Consider the following 17,337-nt stretch of genomic DNA (forward strand, 5'->3'; position numbering starts at 1 on the left):
TCCAAAGCAGGAAATCCATACCTGGATTGAAGGAGGTTTGGAAGAGCTGAAAAAGCCTTCCCAGGACCATGGAGGCTGATTGCAGATTCCCCCTTGTCTGGCAGCCTTTTTTTTTGCTGGAGCATCCTTGGTGCTCCAAGGCACTTGTGAAGCACTCTCTGCATTGCTCTCATCCCATAACCTGTGAGCAATGCTTCCTCTGGAGGAGGAGGAGGAAGGAGGCCAGGAGTACTTCACTGGTTTGTTGTTATTCTGAGGTGCCTGTTGTGGCAACAGGGCAGGTGTCTCAGAGCTGACAGCAGCAGAGCCCAGCAGCTCTGTAGATGAGCATCTTTGTGTAGCTGGTGGCCTTCTGCTGTCACAGTGAGGTGGGCAGAGGAGCAGAGAGCCTCATTTCCTATGGCTTCCTGCAGCTTCAGCTGAAATCATAGATTCAAGCAGGTTGGAAGAGAGCTCCAAGCTCAGCCAGCCCAACCTAGCACCCAGCCCTGCCCAACCAACCACACCATGGCACTAAGTGCCCCAGCCAGGCTTGGCTGCAACACCTCCAGCCACAGCCACTCCACCACCTCCCTGGGCAGCCCATTCCAGTGCCAATCACTCTCTCTGACAACAACTTCCTCCTCACATCCAGCCTCGACCTGCCCTGGCACAGCTCCAGGCTGTGTCCCCTTGTTCTGTCCCTGGCTGCCTGGCAGCAGAGCCCAACCCCACCTGGCTACAGCCTCCCTGCAGGCAGCTGCAGGCAGCAATGAGCTCTGCCCTGAGCCTCCTCTGCTGCAGGCTGCACCCCCCCAGCTCCCTCAGCCTCTCCTCTCAGGGCTGTGCTCCAGGCCCCTCCCCAGCCTTGCTGCCCTTCTCCAAACACCTTCCAGCACCTCAGCATCTCTCTGCAACTCAGGAGCCCAGAACTGGACACAGCACTCCAGGGATGGCCTGAGGAATGCTGAGCACAGGGCCAGAAGCAGCTCCCTTGTCCTGCTGCCCACACTGCTCCTGAGCCAGCCCAGGATGCCATTGGCTCTGCTGCCCACCTGGGCACTGCTGCCTCCTCTTCAGCTCCTCTCTCCCAGTACCCCCAGATCCCTCTCTGCCTGGCTGCTCTCAGCCACTCTGGCCCCAGCCTGTACCCTCCAAATGCTTTGTCCTCCAGAATATCCAGCTGGAAACCAAAATGATGAGGTAGATGAAGATGCTGGGCTCACACTCATGGGGAAAGAACTCACTTGGGTGTCTGCTGGACTTCTCTGCTCCTTGCTCAGTGGAGGGATTTCATGTTGATGAACTCTGCCATGTATTTTCCATCACTAGAAATGACTTTGCTGTGGTCTTCTGGGGCAAACCATGGTTGAGAAGCTGTGGGAAGTGTAGTGACATCACTGGGACTTTTCCAAGGCAGTGGTTTATTATCTCATTGACCAAAGGAGTCTGCAAACTGGAGGGGGGATGCTGAGTTTGTTTTAACCATTTGAGCTGGAGCTTTTTAGCTTGGAGAGGAGAAAACTTAAGAGGTGACCTCATTAATGGTTATGAATATGTGCAGGTGAGTGCCAGGAGGCTGGAGCCAGGCTCTGCTGGGTGATGCCCAGTGCCAGGACAAGGGGCAGTGAGTGGAAGTTGAGGCACAGCAGTTTCCATGTGAACCTGAGGAGGAATTTTTTCCCTGTGAGGGTGGCAGAGCCCTTGCACAGGCTGCCCAGGGGGGTTGTGGAGCCTCCCTCTCTGGAGATAGTCAAGAACCTTCTGGATGCATTCCTGTGTGATCTGCTCTGGGTGATCCTCCTCTGGCAGGGGGGCTGGACCAGATGATCTTTGGAGGTCCCTTCCAGCCCCTGACATTCTGTGATTCTATGAGTTGGGATTTGCCCTAAGCTGCTCTTCAATACCTTGCATGTTCTTGAGGAGTCAGAGCTCTGGCTGAGAGGGGCTGACAACAGCCTGGGAGCAAGGGCTGGGTTTTCACTTCAGCACAGGCTCAGGAAGTGGTGGGGCTCTTCCTCTTAAGAATAATCAGAGGTCATCAGGCAGAGGCCTTGCAGAAGGAGATGGAGAGCTGAGAGGCAGTGATTTCCTGGAGGGCTTGCAGCCTGTCAGAAGCAGTGCTGGGTGTAGGAGCTGAGCTGCTTGCTCTGGGATGAATCCTTCACTGTCCCACAGGACCACAATGCAGCTCCTGTGATTGTGAGTTCATCACTGAGCACCAGGTTGGTTGGTCCCTTCTCACACACAGCAGGTGATGGGACAAGAGGAAATGGCCTCAAGCTGTGCCAGGGGAGGTTCAGGTTGGATCTTAGGAGGTATTTCTCCCTAGAAGAGGTTCTCAGGCATCAGCACAGACTGCCCAGGGAGGTGGTGGAGTTACCATCACTGGGGGTGTTTAAAAGCCACATTGATGAGGCCTTGAGCAACCTGTTCTAGTGGGAAATGTCCCTGCCTGTGACAGGGGGTTGGAACTGGATGATCCTTGAGGTCCCTTCCAGCCTAAACCATTCTGTGTGGTGCTGAGGGATGGGGGTTAGTGGAGGTGCCTTAGAAGTGGTGGGACTGTGAGCTCTGGGTGAGCAGGCTGTCTTGATGATCTCCAAGGTCTTGATGACCTCCAAGGTCTCTTCCCACCTCAACACTTCTATGATTACAGAATCACAGAGTGCTAGGGGTTGGAAGGACCTCTGGAGATCATCAAGTCCAAGCCACAGCCTCTGTGGGCAGCCTGCTCCAGGGCTCCAGCCTCCTCACACCAAAGAAGCTTCTCCTCATGTTGAGGTGGAATCTCCTGGGTTCCAGCTGGAACCTGTTGCTCCTTGATTCTAGGCTCATCTGGTCCCAACTCCTCTTGGGAACAGCACTGTCATTGTTTCTCCCCAGAAATGTTCACTCAGGGATGTTGTTTCCAACCCAAGGGGTTGAGGAAAGACAATGTAAGGGTGGATGAGACCAGAGGGCTGCCCTCCTCTAATCCCCTAGCCCAGCACTTTGGGAGGGCTTGGCCACCTTCACCTCCTGCCTTTTGCTCAGCCATGCAGCCCAGAAAGCTGAGGGATGGAGGAGGTGCTGCAGATGAGTCTGTGTGGCTTTTATTAGCCAAGTGAAGCTGAACAGAAGCATTATTCTGTCCTTCACACTGAGCCCCTGCTGGCCCTAGGCAAGGTCTCTGCCATCTGCCAGCACTCGTGGTGGGAAAGCCTGAGATGTAGAAATGCCTCTGTAGGACAGAGCTTGGCTGGAGGTGCTGGCAGCCTGGCTCTGCCTCTGGGCAGTGAGCAGGCACTGAGCTCTGCTGGGCACATGCTGCCTCTTCCAGAACACCTAAAGCAGCTTGTGAAGTGTAAATGGAAGCTGTGCAGGCAGAGCCAGGTCTCCCAATGGGTTTTCCTGGACCATGAGTAGATGGCAGAGAGGAAAACTCCAGAAATTTCCCACCTGGGGTGCCTGAAAGATGCCTGAGATGGTGACTAAGAATCACAGCATCATTTGGGATGGAAAAGCCCTTCAGGATCATTCAGGCCAACTGTTGGCTAACTCTGCCAAGGCTGGGGCTAAACCATGGCCCTCAGCACCACATCTCTGTGGCTTTTAAACACCTCCAGGGATGGGGACTCAACCATCCCCCCTAGGGAGCTTATTCCAACCACTGAGAACCCTTTCAGTGAAGAAGTTTCTTCTAATGTCCAACCTTAAACTTCCCCTGGGGCAACTTGAGGTCATTCTCTCTGGTTCTATCACTTCTGTCTTCCCAGAACCTTCAGGATGTGATGGGATCATAGAATCATTGTAGAATGCAGTGGGTTGAAAGGCACCCTTGAAGGTTATCTCACCCCTTAAGGATGGATGAACCTCTGATGGGTGCTGCAGGGCTTGCAGGATGCATGGGAAGCATCCAGAGGAGTGGTTGGGTTGGCAGCTGTTGTTTATAGAGTGGTTGAGGTTGGAAGGGAGCTCAAAGCTCAGCCAGCTCCAACCCCCCCTGCCATAGACAGGGACACCTCCCACTAGAACAGGTTGTTCAAGGCCTCATCCAACCTGGACTTCAACATCTCCAGGGAGGTTGTGGAGCACAGAAGCACCCAATGTGATCTTTGATCACATTGGGTGCTTCTGTGCTCCACAACCTCCCTGGGCAACCTGTGCCAGTGTCTCACCACCCTCACTGCAAACAACTTCTTCCTAACATCCACTTTCAGTCTCCCCTCTGCCACTTCCAACCCATTCCTCCTCCTCCTGTCATCACAAGCCCTTGTCAATAGTCCCTCCCCAGCCCTCCTGTAGCCCTCTTCAGATCCTGCAAGGCCACTCCAAGGTCTCCTTTCCAGGCTGCACAGCCCCAACTCTCTCAGCCTGTCCTCAGAGCAGAGCTGCTCCAACCCTCCCATTTGGCCATCCCTGCTGCTAACGCTCTCAAGCTTAGCATCTGCCACCTTCTGATCCTCAAATGCCACCACGCTGGGGCAGGTCTGAGAGCCTTGCAGCAGAGTCAGTCTCTGATGCTCTTTGAAACCCATCCCTTTGCTGGGGTTTGCTCCCAGGCTGCTGAGAACCACAGGAGGAAGGCTCCCAGCACCGCTCGGAAACCCTCCGGTGCCGCTCGCTGCCAGCGGCTGCCCGCGGCAGGAGCCAGGCTGCTCTCCAAGCACAACTGGCCCCGTGTGTCTGGCCTCAAGTTGCAGCATTCAGGCAGCATGACCTCACCTCCTGGTTTCCAAGAATAACTCTGTGCCTCCCCTCGCCTCGCTGGGGCTGTCTGCAGCAGTCCAGGGTGGTTGATGCAGCCCAGCACCAGCCAGCTCCTGTGGCCTCCCAGCCCTTGCCTGGTGCCCCATGGGCAGCCTCAGCTCTGCCCAGTGCTGTTCAGCTCCTCTGCCCTCTATGGGCAGGGGTTGAAGGCAGCAGAGCTGGGAGAGGGTCTTCATGGTGTGTTGAGCTCACAGGCTGGCCTTGGGGAGTGGGTTTTAAGATCAGGGTGATCCAGCTTCAAAGGCTGGCACAGGAGCAGTGCTGCCCAGGAGAGCTCTTTGGAGCTGGGGCAGTTTGTAGGATCATCACAGAATGGTTTGAGTTGGAAAGGAACTTAGTGCTCACTCAATTCCAGCCCCCATGCCTTGGGCAGGGACACCTCCCACTAGCTCAGGTTGCTCAAAGCCTCATCCAGGCAGCCCTTGCCTGGTGCCCCACGGGCAGCCTCAGCTCTGCCCAGTGCTGTTCAGCTCCTCTGCCCTCTATGGGCAGGGATTGAAGGCAGCAGAGCTGGGAGAGGGTCTTCAAGGTGTGTTGAGCTCACAGGCTGGCTTTGGGGAGTGGGTTTTAAGATCAGGGTGATCCAGCTTCAAAGGCTGGCACAGGAGCATTGCTGCCCAGGAGAGCTCTTTGGAGCTGGGGCAGTTTGTAGGATCATCACAGAATGGTTTGTGTTGGAAAGGAACTTAGTGCTCATTTAATTCCAGCCCCCGTGCCTTGGGCAGGGACACCTCCCACTAGCTCATGTTGCTCAAAGCCTCATCCAATCTGTTCTCCACCAGCACTCCCAGGTCCCTCTCCACAGGGCTGCTCTCCAGCAGATCACCTCCCAGCCTGTACTGGTTGCATGGTTGGGATGCATGAGCAGGAAGCACATTTGCTACAGAAGTCATAGAATGGGTTGGAAGGGACCTTGAAGGTCCTCTGCTCCAATCCACCAGCCCAGGCTGCTCAAGGCTTCCTCCAACCTGGCCTTGAACACCTCCAGGGAGAGGGCATCCATAACCTCCCTGGGCAACCTGTGCCAGTGTCTCACCAGTCATGCTGAGTCAGTTGCAGCATAGCCCAGGGATGTTGAGCATACCCAACCTGAGGATGATCTCAGTGATTGGATCTTTATATCCAACCTCACCTGATGAGCTGGGGAGGGGCCTGGAGCAGAGCCCTGTGAGGAGAGGCTGAGGGAGCTGGGGGGGTGCAGCCTGCAGCAGAGGAGGCTCAGGGCAGAGCTCATTGCTGCCTGCAGCTGCCTGCAGGGAGGCTGTAGCCAGGTGGGGTTGGGCTCTGCTGCCAGGCAGCCAGCAACAGAACAAGGGGACACAGCCTCAAGCTGTGCCAGGGGAGGTTCAGGCTGGATGTTGTTAGGAAGTTGTTGTCAGAGAGAGTGATTGGCATTGGAATGGGCTGCCCAGGGAGGTGGTGGAGTGGCTGTGGCTGGAGGTGTTGCAGCCAAGCCTGGCTGGGGCACTTAGTGCCATGGTGTGGTTGGTTGGGCAGGGCTGGGTGCTAGGTTGGGCTGGCTGAGCTTGGAGCTCTCTTCCAACCTGCTTGATTCTCTGACCTGATTGTTGGGCCACAACAACCTCATGCAGCATTACAGACTTGGAAGGCAGTGGCTGGGGAGTGGAGAAGGACCTGGGGGTGTGAAGAGTAGGTGATGAGTAGCCAGTGTGTGCCCAAGTGGGCATCCTGGCCTGGATCAAGACCAGTGTGGGTGGAAGGTTGGGACTTGATGGTCTTGGAGGTCTCCAACCTTAATGGTTCTGTGTTCTCTGGTGGCAGTATTTGCATTGAGCTTTAAAAGCCCCTGAGACCCACATCCCACTGCTGAGTGGGTCCCATCCCCTCCCCTGGATGCCCTTCATCTCTCCTGGCTTTAGGATGGTGGAACATGGGCTCCTTCCAGCTGAGGCTGGCACGGGGACTGTGTGTGTGTGACCCATGCCTGGAGGCTCCTTTTGGGGAAGGCTCTCTGCTCTCTCTGCCTTCTTCCTCCACGGAGGGGGTTGGATGGGGTTAGGGCAGGACAGGCAGGAGCTGCTCTGGATGCAGAGAGCTCTAAGAGCCTTTCAAGCTGCTGTGCCTTTGTGCCTCCTGGCTGAGTCATTTCAGAGTTCTCAGCCTTTGAAAATCTTCCCATTTCGAGGTGGGGATTAGAGCATCCCTCAGGTTTAATGGTTGCATTAACTCCACCTTTGTGGCCTTAGGAGAGGACTAAAGGCTATGAGCCCCTGAGTGCTGGTAAATCCCCACCCTGACCTCAGAGGACCTGAGACATGAATCCCAGAATTGCTGCAGTTGGAAAAGACCTTTCAGATCATCCAGTCCCAGCCACTGAGTTTTGTTGGAGATGCTAAGAGACATTAAGTGTCCTGTGGTGGGATGGGAACTGCTGTTTGGAGGGGGATACAGGATGGGGTAGCAGTGTGGGGCCTCTCTGAGCACATCTTGCAGCACCTAGAGCTCAGCTGTGGGTCTCTTTGGTCTGAAAAGCAGGGGATGGAAGGGACTTGGAGATCATCCAGTCCAGCCCCACTGCTGAGGAAGGTTTGCCTAGGTCAGGTTGCACAGGAATGTCTCCAGATGGGTTTTCAAAGTCTCTGTAGTAGGAGACTGCACAACCTCTCTGGGCAGCCTGCTCCAGGCCTCCAGCACCCTCACACCAAAGCACTTTCTTCTCCTGTTCAGATGGAACCTCCTGGTTCCAGTTTGTGCCCATTGCCCCTTGTCCTGTCCCTGAGCAGCACTGACAAGAGCCCAGCCTCATCCTCTTGCCCCTCAGCCTTTAGCTGTTGCTGAGCATTGCTCAGCTCCCCTCTGGGGCTGCTCTTCTGCAGGCTCTCAGCCTTTGCTCCTGACAGAGCTGCTCCAGGTCCCTCAGCAGCTCTGTAGCCTCTGGATTCTCTCCAGTGGTTTCCTGTCTCTGGTGCCACAGCACCAGACACAATACTCCAGATGTGACTTCACCAGAGCAGAGTAGAGGGAAAGAAGAACCTGCTTTGACCTGCTGACCACACTCTTCTTCACACACCCAGGAGACCTTTGGCCTTCTTGGCCATCAGAGCATATTGCTGGCTCCTGGGGAGCTGCTTGTCCACCAGCCCTGCCAGATGCTGCTGGGGAGGAGGATGGCATCCTCCCAGGAGTGAGGCTGTTGGGTTGGTTGGTAGCTCTGCTGTGACCAAGGGCAGGTGAAGATGCTGGCTGGGGCACTCTGCAGCTGGCACAGCATTTGGCCTCAGAGGTAATGAGGTTATTTGAGCTGCTGGCGTCAGGGCCCCATGTGATTTTGTGCCTGGCTGGCCAGGGAGCTGCAGCCTAAACCAGAGATAAAGTTCAAAATGCAACCCCAGATCTGAATGTTCCTGGGGCACCCAGCCAGGCTGGGACTGTGCTCTTGCTAGATATCCTTACCCACTCTGGCTGATGGGTTTGGGATGGCTGGAGGGATGGACTCATGTCCTTGAGCATCGTGATTAGCTTTGCTGCCTTGCTTCATGTGTCCCTGACTCTAGCCAGCTCCCCTGGTTGCCCCTTCTGAGCTCCACCTCTCCAGCTTTGCTGGTCCTAGAAGATCATAGAATGCACTGGGTTGGAAGAGACCTTTAAAGCTCATCTTGTGCAAACTCCTGCAGTGAGCAGGAACATCTCCAACTAGCTCAGGTTCTTCAGACCCCCATCAAGCCTGGCTTTGCATGTCTCCATGAGATTCAGGGTCATGGCAGATGTCATAGAATCAAGCAGGTTGGAAGAGAGCTCCAAGCTCAGCCAGCCCAACCTAGAACCCAGCCCTGCCCAACCAACCACACCATGGCACTAAGTGCCCCAGCCAGGCTTGGCTGCAACACCTCCAGCCACAGCCACTCCACCACCTCCCTGGGCAGCCCATTCCAGTGCTAATCACTCTCTGCCAACAACTTCCTCCTAACATCCAGCCTGGACCTGCCCTGGCACATCTTGAGGCTGTGTCCCCTTCTTCTGTTGGGGTGTGGAGGTTTTATGGTTGCATTAACTCCACCTTTCCTTCATGACCTCAGGAAAGGACTAAGGGCCATGAGCCCCTGAGTGCTGGTAGGTCCCCCCCTGACCTCAGAGGATCTGAGACATGAATCACAGAAGTATTTCAGTTGGAAAAGACCTTTGAGATCAAGTCCCAGCCATTGAGAAGTTGTGGAGATGCTAAGGGACATCAGTGCCCCTCTTGCTGGCCCATGCTGAGCCTGTGTCACAGCAGCACAGGACTCTCAATGTGTAGTTGGAGGTGACCCTGCCCATAGCAGGGTGCTTGGAGCTGGACAATCCTGAAGGCAAACCCAAACCATTCTAGAGTTCTGTGAACGTTTAAGAACAGCTTTCTTCCATTTCCACTTGGGTTAGCAAAGAGGCAGGGGCTGTGCCCACAGCATCAGCAGGCGGGGGCTGTGCCCACAGCATCAGCGGGCAGGGGCTGTGCCCGCAGCGCCAGCAGGCTGGCACCACCAGTGCTGGCCCTCGCAGCTCCCTTAGCTGCTGGCTTGGGATGTAGCCAGGCTGTGGGTGCCATCATCACCTGAAACAGCCTCCTCTGGCCAGCTCCATGTCCTCCAGCCTCTTTCTTCCTCTTCAGCCATTTCACAACCTCTCTGCCCTGTTGTGCTGGGCAGGCTGTGAAGAAAACCTGGGTGGGTCTTGCACAAGCAGCTCTGCAGCGGTGCTGGGATGGGCTTGCCAGGAAGTTATCTCCTGGAAGTCATCAGAGCAGTGAACCTGACTCGTTGAGCCTTTCAGTCGTTGAGCAGGAGAGTGGTGAGAGGCTGGAATGGGTTGCCCAGGGAGGGGGTTGAGGCCCCATGGCTGGAGGTGTTTGAGGCCAGGCTGGCTGAGGCTGTGTGCAGCCTGCTCTAGGGTAGGGTGTCCCTGGGCATGGCAGTGAGGTTGGCACTGGCTGCTCCTTGTGCTCCCTTCCAGCCCTGCCTGATTCTACAATTCCATTCTATGGGATCTGGTTACTGCCTGCTGCAGTGCTTGGGCTGAGAGGGTGAGCAGAGTGAGCAGGCAGTGCCATGCTGCCCACCCAGGATGGAGAGCTGGAAATCCATGGAGCTTTCTCTTGGAAGGGGAACAGGAGGTAACAGAGATGGAAAAGCTGATCTGAGAGCAGCTGTGGAAGGTTCCAGCGAGGCTGTTACAGAATGGTAGGGGTTGGAAGGGACCTAGGGGGAATGGAACAAAGCTGGAAATGGGGAGGTTCTGCCTGGATGTCAGGAAGAAGTTCTTCAGTGTGAGAGTGGTGAGAGCCTGGACTGGGCTGCCCAAGGAGGTGATGGAAGCCTCATCCCTGGAGGTGTTTGAGGCCAGGCTGGCTGAGGCTGTGTGCAGCCTGCTCTAGGGTAGGGTGTCCCTGGGCATGGCAGGGGGGTTGGCACTGTCTGCTCCTTGTGGTCCCTTCCAACCCTGACTGATTCTGTGATTCTGTGACCCTTTGCTCTGTGCTGTTTGCTGCTGAGCAGGACCTTTCCCTGGTGTTTAATGCCCAGGGGTTGAAGGTTCTCCTCTCTGATGCTGCTTTTGGAGATGCCTGCACCCAGGACTCATCAGTGTTGATGGTTGGGATCGATGCTCTTACAGGTCTCTTCCAACCTAAGCAGTGTTGTGGTCCCTGAGCATGTCCAGAGAAGGGCAATGGAGCTGGGTAAGGATCTGGAGGAGCAGCTGGGGGACTTGGGGGTGTTTAATCTGGAGAAAGAGAGGCTGAAGTGAGACCTCTTTGCTCCCTACAGCTCCCTGAAAGGAGGTTGCAGTGAGGTGGGGGTTGGGCTCTCCTCCCTTGTGTCAGATGAGCAAATGGCCTCGAGTTGCACCAGGGGAGGTTTAGGTTGGAGATGAGGAAAAATTTCCTTCCTGAAAAGGTGCTCAGGGACTGGAAGAGGCTGCTCAGGGAGGTGGTGGAGTCCCCATCCCTGGAGGGGTTCAAGAAACCTGTGGGCATGGCACTTGGGGCCAGGGTTTGGTGGCCACGGTGGGGTTGGGTTGAAGGTTGGACTGGATCATCTCAGAAGGCTTTTCCAACCCAAACCATTCAGTCGTTCTCTGAGGTTCACAGGCTTGGTGGCTGAGGTGTTTTTGAGGTGCTGAATGGGCTGCTGCTGGGCTGGGCTCCATTTGGGCTGTGGGACCATGTGGCTGCTGCCAACAGGTGCCAGGGAAGCTCTTGGGGCTGCCGAAAGCCTGCGGGGAACTAAGAATAGCCACTGAGTCCTGAGAGCTTTAATGAGGTGCCAGCAGGATGCAGAGAAGGGCTTGGCAGAAATAGAAGCACAACTGTGTCTTCCTCCCTGCTGAAACAGCCTCAGGATGGCTGCTGGAGAGGGCAGAGAGAAAGAGAGGGCAGAGAGAGAGAGAGGGGGCTGGGGGAGGGAGGGCAGAGAGAGGGAGAGGGGACTGGGGGAGGGAGGGCAGAGAGAGGGAGAGGGGGGCTGGGGGAGGGAGGGCAGAGAGAGGGAGAGGGGACTGGGGGAGGGAGGGCAGAGAGAGGGAGAGGGGACTGGGGGAGGGAGGGCAGAGAGAGGGAGAGGGGGGCTGGGGGAGGGAGGGCAGAGAGAGGGAGAGGGGACTGGGGGAGGGAGGGCAGAGAGAGGGAGAGGGGGCTGGGGGAGGGCAGAGAGAGGGAGAGGGGGCTGGGGGAGGGCAGAGAGAGGGAGAAGGGGCAGAGGGAGGGAGGGCAGAGAGAGAGAGGGGGGCTGGGGGAGGGAGGGCAGAGAGAGGGAGAGGAGGTGAGGGGGCTGGGAGGGTAGAGAGAGGGGGAGTGGGGGTTGGGAGGGCAGAGAGAGGGAGAGGGGGTGAGGGGGCTGGGAGGGGAGAGGGAGAGGGGGATGGGGGAGGAAGGGCAGGGAGAGGGAGGGTAGAGAGGAGGGGAGGGAGGGCCGGGGGAGGAAGGGCAGAGAGGGGGCTGGGGGAGGAAGGGCAGCCTGCTTTAGCTTGTGGGGGGGCGGTGGGAGGCTTGCAGCTCTTCCTGGCATTGCTTCAAGGTCCAGGGTCGCCCTGAAGTGCTTCCTGGCACTGCAGCCAAGAGGATGTGCAAGCAGCCATTGGAACATCGAGGAGGAGCTTCTCTACCTTGAGGGTGCTGCAGCCCTGGAGCAGGCTGCTCAGAGAGGTTGTGGTGCCTCCATCTCTGGAGAGATTCCAGACCTCTCTGGACACTCTGATCCTGGGCAGGCTGCTCTGGGTGACCCTGCTTTAGTAGTGGCCTTGGCAGGGGTGCTGGGCTGGGTGATCTCCAGAGGTCCTTCCAACCTCTGCCATCCTGTGATTAGATGTTCTCCCCAGGGCCCTTCCAGGTGATACCAGTCTGTGGCCAGCAGGGTTGGGTCTGGAGTGTTGCTTGGGTTGGTTGCAAACAGCTGATCCCAGCAGCTCTTTGCAGGTCCTGTTAGGTGCTTACAGCCTGCCCAGAGAGGTTGGGGAGTCTCCTTCTCTGGAGACTTTCAGGACCCATCTGGATGTGTTCCTGTGTGACCTGAGCTAGAGTTTATGGTCCTGCTCTGGCAGGGCAGTTGGATTCCATGAGCTGTGGAGGTCCCTTCCACCCCCTGTGATGCTGGAGCTGTGCAGCAGCCATGTGGTGAGTGGAGGAGCAGAAGGGGAGCAGCCTGGCGTGCAGGGACAGCATCACTGGGGTGAAAGCCACAAGCAACCCAGGGTCTGGGTGAGCAGCTCAGCCTGGGGGGGGTTGGGGGGAAGATGGTGGAGGAGAGAGAAGGTAGTGAGTGAGGTTTGGCATTGAACAGCTCCTAATGACCCCTGTGGGGTGCAATCATTCCCTCTTCGTTTGCATCCCTTCTCATTACATGCTTTGCTGGGGGGCAGCTGCAAGCAGCCTCTCTCCCTGCCCTACAGCTGCTGGAGGGTTGGCTGCAGGAGAAGGCTTCAAGGGAGACCTTGTGGTGACCTTTCAGTACTTAAAGAGGGTCTGTAAGAGAGCTGGGGACAAACTTCTGTGCAGGGCTTGATGGGACAGGGCGAGGGGAGATGGTTTGAACTCAAAGAGGCAGATTCAGATTGGAGAGAAGGGAGGAATTTTTGACGGTGAGGGTGGTGAGAGCCCAGCCCAGGGTGCCCTGAGAGCTGCCCCAGCCCTGGGGCCATTGCAGGTCAGGCTGATAGGGGCTGTGAGCAAGCTGCTCAGAGTTGCAGATGTCCCTGGGGACTGCAGGGAGGTTGGACCTTATCTTGGGTACTGTGTTCAGTTTTGGGCTCCCCAGGTGAAGAGGGGCAGGGATCTGCTGGAGAGAGTTATGAGGATGATGATGGGAGCACTGCCTGAGGAGAAGCTGAGGGCCCTGGGGCTGCTTAGTCTGGAGAAGAGAAGACTGAGAGGAGATTTAATCAATGTCTGTAACTATCTGAGGGCTGGGGGCTGGGAGGGGGGGACAGGCTCTGCTCACTGCTCCCTGGGATAGGACAAGGAGCAGTGGATGGAAGCTGCAGCACAGGAGGTTGCAGCTCAACACAAGGGGGAACTTCTTGCCTGGAAGGGTCCCAGAGCCCTGGCACAGGCTGCCCAGAGAGGTTGTGGAGTCTCCTTGTGTGGAGCCTTTCCAGGCCTGTCTGGATGTGTTGCTGTGTGCCCTGAGCTGCATTGTGTGGTCCTGCTGTGGCAGGGAGGTTGGACTGGATGATCTCTTTGGGTCCCTTCCAACCCCTGACCTCCCTTGGGCCTGTGGCTGGATGAGCATTAGAGGTCCCTTCCCACCCAGGGCAGCGTTTCCATGCTCCCAGAGGTGCAGCTGGCATCCCAGGAGGTTCTGTGCCTGCTGATGGGAGGTGCAGGGAGCAGCCCTGGCAGGAGGCTGCTGGGTGGCCGTGGGGCCCCAGGCTCGCTGAGCGCCTGTGCAGACAAAGGCAGGTTATGAAATCCTCACCCCCACCACCACATGCACCCTCCCCCCCCCGTGTCACTCCTGGCCTGGCCTTCCCTGCACACAACGAAGCAGCTGCCAACAAAGAGAGGCCACCCAGGGCGGGAGCTGCCTGTGTCACCAGGCTGCAGCTCTGCCACCCTGCGCAGCCCAGCAGCCTGGGGGAGGCTTGGGAGGCAGTGCTGGAGATCATCCCCTCCACCCCCCCTGCCTAAAGCAGGGCACCCACAGCAGCTTGCCCAGCATCATGATGGCCAGGAGGGGATTGGAAGCTCTGCAGGGAAGGAGACTCCATCAAATGTCTCTGGGCAGCCTGCTCCAGCCCTCCAGCACCCTCACACCAAAGCTGCTTCTGTTCAGATGGAGCCTCCTGGTTTCATTTTGTGTCTACTGTCCCTTGTGCTGGCCCTGGGCACCACTGACAAGAGCTCAGACCCATCCTCTTGGCCTTTAGCTCTTGCTGATTATTGCTCAGATGCTCTTTGGGTCTGCTCTTCTGCAGGCTCTCAGCCCTTGCTCCTCACAGAGATGCTCCAGGCCCCCTCAGCAGCTTCATTGGACTCTCTCCAGTATCCCCTGTCCCTCTTGAACTGGGGAGCCCAGAACCATCCAGACCACTCTGCACATTGTGCCTGCTGCACATTGCCCATTCAGGAGCCTGATGCCAACCCCTTACCCTGGCACTAACTGGCTGCCTCTCGGGTATTGTATAGGGGGTGCTGGTGGGATGCTCTCTGCTGCAGCCCTTAGGGTATCACCTGGAGAAGGTAGAGCTGGGCTGTGCATCCCTGCTTTCCTCCCAGGAAGGTCATTGCCCAAGCCCACGAGGAGGGAGAAACTGTTGAACAAAGAGCTGAGGGAAGGACAGAAGGATGCAAATTGTGCTGTCATCACCCAGCTTCCAGGGTGCGTAAATGAATCCCTCCTCAGGCCTGGCACTGGTGGAGGAAGCATGTCCTGAGGCTGCACTGGTTCCAGCAGCAGGCTGAGTGATGCTTCCAGGGTGATTGACCTTCAGTGTGGCTTTGGCTTTGATTTCTCCCCCTCCTTTCTTTAAATATGTTTATTTGTACTGCTCTAAGGTCTGGGCTGGAGGATCACTGGGCTGGGACAGGGGTGGCAGCCACTCATCTGGCCTCAGGTGGGTCCTGCCCCTGGGTTAAGCTCCAAGAAACTCCCTTTATGTGCCTTGCAGGAGGCCAGAAGCTGCCAGGAAGCATTTGGGTGTTTGTGGCTCCTGCAGGGGAGGGTCTGGGCAGTCTGAGCCCCTCCCTTAAATCCCTTCCAGCTTACATGTGAGGAATGGGTGGGCAGGTTCAGTTGGACTCAGTGATCTTAAAGGTCTTTCCCAAGCCAAGTGATCCTGTGTCTAAAAATAGACAGCAGTTCTGGGATGAGATTGAACAAGGCCAAGGGCAGGGTTCTACACTTTGGCCACAACAACCCCAAGCAGCACTACAGGCTGGGGCCAGAGGGGCTGAGAGCAGCCAGGCAGAGAGGGAGCTGGGGGTGCTGGCAGAGAGGAGCTGCAGAGCAGGCAGCAGTGCCCAGGTGGGCAGCAGAGCCAATGGCATCCTGGGCTGGCTCAGGAGCAGTGTGGGCAGCAGGACAAGGGAGGTTCTCCTGCCCCTGTGCTCAGCACTGCTCAGGCCACCCCTGGAGTGCTGTGTCCAGTTCTGGGCTCCTCCATTGCAGAGATGTTGAGGTGCTGGAAGGTGTTTGGAGAAGGGCAGCAAGGCTGGGGAGGGGCCTGGAGCACAGCCCTGTGAGGAGAGGCTGAGGGAGCTGGGGGGGTGCAGCCTGCAGCAGAGGAGGCTCAGGGCAGAGCTCATTGCTGCCTGCAGGGAGGCTGTAGCCAGGTGGGGTTGGGCTCTGCTGCCAGGCACTCAGGGCCAGAACAAGGGGGCACAGCCTGAAGCTGTGCCAGGGCAGGTCTAGGCTGGATGTGAGGAGGAAGTTGTTGTCAGAGAGAGTGATTGGCACTGGAATGGGCTGCCCAGGGAGGTGGTGGAGTGGCTGTGGCTGGAGGTGTTGCAGCCAAGCCTGGCTGGGGCACTTAGTGCCATGGTGTGGTTGGTTGGGCAGGGCTGGGTGCTAGGTTGGGCTGGCTGAGCTTGGAGCTCTCTTCCAACCTGCCTGACCCTATGATGCTATGTAGGTGTGGGGAATCCCTCCAAGGGATGGGCTTGGAGGCAATGATGAGGTTGGGCAGGGTGGTCCCCGGTGTTGGTGTGAGGCTGATGGAGCAGCTTTGGGTGCCTGGAGCTGTCTGTGGGCTGCATGGAGGAGGCTGAATTTGCCTTCAGGTGCAAGGGGATGTCCCAACCATGCTGCAGAGGGCTGGTGGAGGTGGCAGCAGCAGCAGTGCTGGCTTGGGGAGGATGCCAGGGTGGTGATAAGGGGTTTTTCCAGCTGTGCCTGCGGGAGGGGAGTGCAAAGGCCACAGGTCAGTGGTGAGTTAATGACTGATAGTGGTGTTTACCTCTGTGTTAATCAGGCCTGCAGCTATCAGCCACTTCCCGTCATAAAAGCACAAATGGGAGCTCTCCTCTTCCCCCAGCAGGAAACCCGGGGAGGGGTTGGAAGGAGGAGCTGGCACCAAAGGGTTGGTGTTGTGGAACAGGTCCTCTGCCCACAGCTGTCACTTGAGGGCAGTTGCCCCTCCTGGGCTTCCTTCTCCTTCTTCTCTCTCTGTGTTGTGTGGATCAAATGCTGCAGCATGTCCTCAGAGCAGGGGCTGTAGGGGGGGATGTGGGGGTTTGGTTTGCACAGAAGGGGTCTCTGGGTCTCTGTCACCCCACAGCAGCTGTGCCCTTCCCCACTCAGACCTCCCAGCCTGGGGTGGTGGTGGCTTCTCATGGGAAGTGACCTCTTGGCTGCCAAGAGGAAGGGACAGGCTGGGCTGGAGTACTTTCCCCATGGCACCCCCTTTTTTCCTCCATGTAGGATTCACAGGAGGTCTTGCCTGGGGTGGTGGCTCCATGGCTGCAGGCAGGTCTGCTCCCTGGGATGCTCTTCTTCCTCGCAGGACATGGTGACCTTGCTAACCATGGCTAAGGCCTGGGCTGAGGTCTTGGCTGCTGGGGAGAGGAGCATCACCCTAAACCATCACTGCTGATGTGTGGGGAGAAGAGGACAATCCCAACCCAAAACCCTGGGGATGGATGGGGACCTACATTGGTTTTTTCCTTGGAGGAATGAGGCTGTAACTATTTATTTCTCTCCCCAAGCTCCAGCTCCAACCTGCTGCTGGTGCCATGAGTCACCAGCAATGCTTTGTGCTGCTGCCTTGGTGCCATTTACCTGCTCTGAGTTTCCCCCATGAACTTTGCAGCTCCCCCCCACCAGCTCCCTCTTTGTCCCCAATGTGCTGGTAGCCCTTCTCTTGGTCCCCCCTTCCCTTGGCATCCAGGGTACCCACTTGAGAGCTTCATCCCCTTGACACCAAAATGCCAAGATGATTTTTGCTGGAGGGAAATGGGTTCTGCAGGGCTGGCTGGGGGCAGCACCCCAATTGCAGGGTGGGGGCACGGGCCCCTGGCAGGTGGCTCTTGGTTAAGCCAGGGCCTCTCTTCTTCTCCTCTCCTTTGTGTGCTGGAGAGGCTTTTGTTGCAGCCTGAAAAGGCTGAATAGCTGCTGCATCTGTCACAGGGGAGAGTGGGGTGAGGAACTGCTCAGCAGATGCCCTGGGGAAGGGGGGGATGTG

The 17,337-nt window shown here is 57.1% G+C and overlaps 1 protein-coding gene across 1 annotated transcript in view; it reads left to right on the forward strand.

Annotated features, from left to right (window-relative positions):
• The window catches only part of MAPKAPK2 (MAPK activated protein kinase 2), a 42,225-nt gene that overhangs the window by 6,345 nt on the left and 18,543 nt on the right, over positions 1 to 17,337 (forward strand). The gene's annotated exons all lie outside the window — the stretch shown is intronic.

This window comes from Pogoniulus pusillus, chromosome 39, assembly GCF_015220805.1.
Source record: "Pogoniulus pusillus isolate bPogPus1 chromosome 39, bPogPus1.pri, whole genome shotgun sequence".
NCBI lineage: Eukaryota > Metazoa > Chordata > Aves > Piciformes > Lybiidae > Pogoniulus > Pogoniulus pusillus.